We start from the raw sequence: 6,000 nt of genomic DNA, 5'->3' as shown, positions 1-6,000 counted from the left end.
GTGACTCTTAGGGTGGTGGATAGACACTGGCACTACGCGCCATGTCTAACCTTAATCTTTTTAAATCTTATACTAAAACTAAGGATAAAAACATATTGTTGGGGGATCACCACTCAAAGAAACTTGCTGGAATCAGTAAGGTGGAGCTGAAATTTACCTCTAAGAAGACTCTCACTTTGAAGGAAGTCTTGCATACTCTGGAGATAAGAAAGAATGTGGTCTCGGACTATCTCCTCAACAAGGCTGACTTCACTCAGACAATAAGAGCAGATTTATATACCCTCACTAAGAATAATGTTTTCGTGGGGAAGGGTTCTTCAACTGATGGCATGTTTAAATTAAATCTTGACTCGAATAAAATGAAATCTTCTTTTTATAGTTGTGTTCATTCATTGTTTGGCATGCTGGACCTTTTCATGTTAATAAAAGGTTAATTAGTAATATGATTAGGTTAGAAATGATTATTAAGTTATCTATGAATGAATTTGATAAATGTGAATATTGTAGTCATACTACTAAGACTTCGCATAAATCTGTACTAAGGGAATCTGAGTCTCTAGAGTTAGTTCATTCTGACCTATGTGAATTCAACAGTGTCTTTGTTGGGATTGGTGTCCTAATTCTCCCAAAGTCTCGTTGTAACACCCCGCACATTTTTTTGGTAATAATGTAATTTCAGTAACTTTATTATTTGGAATTTCAGTAATTGTTATTAGTTGGAGGGCATTTTTGGAATTTTGGACTTCAAGTATAAGTGCGGAAATTTAATTGTTGGCATAAAATTATTCAATTTTAAATTCAAATTGAAAAATAATGACAGGAATTAATTTTCTTTGAAACGGAAAGGAATTTAATAGTATAAAATGGAAAGGAATTAAATATAATTATATTTACTTCCTTTTTTGTTTATTATTATTATTGTTGTTTTTTTTTTTTTTTTTTTTTTTTTTTTTTTTAATAAAAAGTCGAACCTCACCCCTTTTCTTATCATCGTTCGTGAGCCGTTTGCTGCCACGCCACAAGCCGCCGCGTTAGTTCTTCTTCTTCATGACTCACTCGTCCACCATTGCTCGAGCGTCGTTCGCATTTTGTCGTCACTCGGATCTATTTCGAATTTGGGCAAGATTTCTGCCATTTGGGTTTGTTTTCGGTTGATTCTTGAATACTCATTTACTTTTGGCATCAATTGGTTGATACCCATTGTGTTTCAACCTTGGATTCAAGTTTGTGAAGGTATTGAGGTGTTGTTCAGTGAAGTTGGAGTTTGTTTTAGTGAGTTTTGGTAAGTTTTATGCTTTGATTACCCTCTTGTGGATTAATTTGGTTGTTGAGAAATTTTGGTAAAGTCATTTGGAAGTGATTTTTTTTTACGAAGCTACATATGGATAATTTATTTGAGACATTGGTAGTGAAGTATGTATTTGATTCAAGCTTTAATCATGTAAGCCTAATTTCAAATTATGATTAGGGGGTTGATTCAAGAATTTCATTCAAGATGAAGAGGAGTTTGGTTTGCTAATTATTTGGACTTAAAATTAGAGGTTTTGAAGGCGAATTCAAATTAGACCACACCTTAGGTAAGGTTATCTGGAAATATTTTGTAATATTTGGGTGTTTGGAATTTGGCCTTAACTATTAATTTTAAAGTTTGGTTTATGTTTAGGCTTGATTAAGGATTCAAGAATTTCACAAAAATTCAATTGCTTTTTGGTTCGACCTAATATCAAGATAAGTAATCTTACTACTGGAAATGCCCACGGGCCAGGCATTAGATGTATGCTAGCATGTTAAATGAATGTTATGGCAGAATGACAACATGAAATATTGATAGTATAATATGATTAAAGTATGTTCTGTTACGAGATCTGAATTATTTATTTATGCATATAGACACTTGAATGCTAGTATGAGATGGTATGTGCTTCCATGGTTGTATTTGATCTGATGATGTTAAGGTATACATGTATGTTGTAGAACCATGCTGTTGAGGTATATGTGTATGTTGTAGAGCCATGATGTTGAGGTTTATATGTATGTCATAGATTCGTACAGTGATGATTATGATGTTGAGACTGTGCAAATGTCCTGATTAGTTATATGGCCATTAGATTTTTTGTTTCTTCGGGATTCGCCGGTTTGTGTTTCCTTCGGGATTCACAAGTTTGTGTTTTCTTCGGGATTCACCAGTTTGTGTCTCCTTCGGGATTCACCAGAGGTAGTGGGCATACTTAACTACAGTAGGATAGGACTCAGTCTCCTTCTTGTTTCATGTGTATATGTGTCCCATGAGGACTAGAGCAGTGTATATGTTTCATCAGAGGTGGGTATCTAGAGGATAGAGATGCCTAGCCTGACCCCAGCAGTGGGGTTACTTACTGAGTATTTTATACTCATTCTTTCTCATGTTGTTGTTTTAGGTAAGGGTAGAGATGCACCGACGATGGACAAGCGAAATTCGTGATCGAGCCACTAAGACTAGTTTTTACGCTTCCGCTTATGAGATTTAAAGTTCTTTTCATATTTCTCTTAATTTTTAGTTTTGATGTTTAAAACTTACTTTTAAGAACCGTTTTTCAGATTTATTTATTATCCTTTATGATTTATGGGTACCCTACTATTGATTTAGTATTTGAATTTAATGAAAGTCTTTTGAACTTACCTTATTTAATTAGCATTTATTTCGCCATAATCGAGTGTCGTTTTGAGTTCCATGAATGCATGTATTTAGTAACGGCCTAACTTGAGTCCTAAGGGGTCGGGTCGTTACACTCGTAGTTCGTAAACAGTTTGTACACATTGTTATTAATAAAATAAGTGTTATTTTATTTGCATTTACTCATATCCAATAAACTAAGATTCGTGATTATTTTATGTAAACTTAAGCATGTATGTGAGACATACAAGTGGATCATGTCTTAAGTAATAACCTAAAAGATCTGTAGTATAAGGATAAAGGAGGGATACCTTATCCTGGTGACATAACGGATACGACCCACTTTGTAGATAGTTATAAGTGTTATAACGTGGTACAAATGGTCTGATCCTGACCATTCATGTAGAGACATGTGAGCAGGGTTGTCTTATACAAAGAGTTTGTATAAGATCGGACCACAAGATGATTCGTCTCTTTATATAACGCCGTTAATAATTGAGACTTACATCTTACTAAAACGACCATAAGTGACATGACCTTAATCCTGAATGTTTTGGGAACTTCTGATGAAGGCGGTCTTTTGATTAGTATGGATGAGAGTGGCCAGATTGCCAACTCAATAAGCCTACCTTTTTAGGGATTTTCTTCATTGGGGAGCTGGGAACTCAGTTACACAAGACGGAATTCATTCATTCCCCGAAGTAGAGGTAAGTGGATAGATTGCTCCCTTAAGGGCTGATTTCGAGTCTTGAACATAGTGGTCACATCCTCTCTTTCAAAGAGAGGACCCAGTCATGACTTATTGTTCATTAGAGGAATCAATGATACTCAAGGAGTTAGATGTAACTATAGGGGCAAAACGGTAAATTGATCCAATTGTACTTACGAGTGATTTGCAAGGATTATCGCACTGTTGATTGAATAATATGGACACAGAAATATATCTGTAGTGAGAAGAGTGTAGCTGTTCGTCTTTAGTGGAGTGTCTGGCAGTTAACGGATAGTGGATCTCGTGACTAAAGAGTTTAGTCAATTATATTGGGTTTTATGTCCTAAAACTTGTGGTATGTAAACAATGAAACTTATTCTGAAAATTCAATAAATGTGTTATTGAATAGATCTATTGCTTGAATAGAAATTCAATAAACTTGAAAGTCCCTTGACTATTGGATGAGTATTTGAACTTTTTGTGGAGACATACAGGTAGATCAGGTTCGAGAATATAGTCAAAATGATCTATAGTATATGAATAAGGTTTGGTACCTTATTTTGGTAACACTATTGGATACGACTTGCTCTGTAGTTGTTACAAGGAGTTGTAAAGTGCTATAAATGAAGTCATCCTAATTCGTTCATGTTGGACATGAGGAGTGGGGGTATCCTTGTGTAAAAGGGTTTGTACAAGATCGGACCACGATATGAGTCACTCTTACTTTATAACGTTGTTGACTGTTTAAGACTGACTATTTCAAAGTGATGACCTAGATAACTTGACCTTAATTCTGAGCTAACTATGAACTCCTGTTTATTCGGGATTACCCTTAGATTTGCATAGGTGAGGGTTGGCTCAACAATGTCGACTCATTAAGACTCCCATTTCAGGGGTAAGACTAGATAGATAGCTGGGGATATAGGGTACAAAAGGGAATTCACTCCTACCCGCTTTAGAGATAGTAGAGATGTTGTTCCCTTAAGTGTTGATTCTGGGTCTTGAACAAGGGGCCCCGCCCTCTCATTGGCCTGAGAAGGACTCGATTTTATTGATTGGATCACAAAAAATTTGTTCATTAGAAGATCAGTGGAGACTTAAGGAACTAAAGGTAATTTCGGGGGTAAAATAAAGATTTGACCTAGCCGTTATTATGAACAATCTATGAAGGGCTGACTTACTAATCATGGTTATATCGAGTGGACATAATATATCTACAGTGAGAGAAGTTGAACTATGGGCTTTAGTGGAGTGACCTGTTAACGAATGGGGGTTAGATCGGTCTAATGAGTTTAAACGATTAATCTTGGATCGTTGGATCCTATGATCTGTAGGTCCACGAGGTCCCCCTACTAGCTCGAAAATGGATTAGCCCTAGAGTAGCGTGATAAGTTATTTGAAACGTTCAAATTAGAATCAAACGAAATTGGAGAAAATATATTTAAATATGATTTAAATATATGAAGATGAATTTGTGTAAAAATTAATTTAATATTGGATATTAAATTAATTAAAATTTTTAAAATTTTTTAAATAATTATTAATTTTATTAGAAAATTAATTTTTAAAATTAATAAATTTTGATTTTAGAAATAAAATATGATTTTAAAATCAAAATTGGATTTTTAGAAATTGAAAATTACACAAAATTGAAAAATGAGTTTTTTAAGTTCATCTTCAACTAGCTCATAATGAAACCCACTTCTTCCTTCATTTACTCCAAGCATGAGTTGCATCCCATGCAGTAAATCTCTTTGCATGATAGTTTGTAATATATTGAAAAGATTGGAGTGAAGTGAAGGTGATGCAACCGAATGAATTTTTCTGAAAAATTCGGATGAAGAAGATGTTCTTCATTTTGGGTTGTTGCAGTGAGCTATCTCCAAATTTCCTTTGATTTCAGCTTATTTTGAGTCACACAACTCAATCTAAAGCACCAAGAGAATAGTAGGAAATCAAGAATGGTGGTCTGCACAAGGATTTGGAGGATTTTGCAGCTGGAAATCAAGATTTCAACAATTCTTCAAATGTATGTTCTTGAAACTCATTATACTCTATTTAAGCATGTTTCTTTTCTACCAAAATTAATGAATTAAAATGCTTATGGATTCTGTTCCCTTCCGCTGCGTGCTGCTACCGATCCAACAAGTTATTCACGTATTGTTGGAGCTTCAAGCTACAGGTCCATAAGGTCCTCTTGGTAGCTCAATGGGTTCAAGCTGAGAATTAGATTTTTGGGTTAGTTTGAAGTATTCAAATTAACCAGAGAAAATTCAGTTATATGTGATATAATTGGTGTGATGTATGAGATAAATTAATGGGAGGAATTAATGTAAATATGATTTACATTAAGTACCATAAAATAGAAAAATAACTATGGTTTATATGTTTCATATGATGAAATATTAAAACTATAGGTTATAAATATAATATGGTAAGTTGGTTATCATATTTATTTATAATATATTAATTATATGATAATTAATTCTTTTTCTCTAATAACTGATTGAGTGAGAGGTGATTGGAAGTTTTATGATAACCGTGAGATAAAGAAAAATTGTTTTCCAAAATTAGAAGTTGTTCTATTCGGAAATAACTCACGGAAAAAGTTATCAAGTAAAAGAGTTTTACTAAGCGA

The sequence above is a fragment of the Benincasa hispida genome, chromosome 7, assembly GCF_009727055.1.
Source record: "Benincasa hispida cultivar B227 chromosome 7, ASM972705v1, whole genome shotgun sequence".
Lineage (NCBI taxonomy): Eukaryota > Viridiplantae > Streptophyta > Magnoliopsida > Cucurbitales > Cucurbitaceae > Benincasa > Benincasa hispida.
This window is presented reverse-complemented; position numbering follows the sequence as displayed.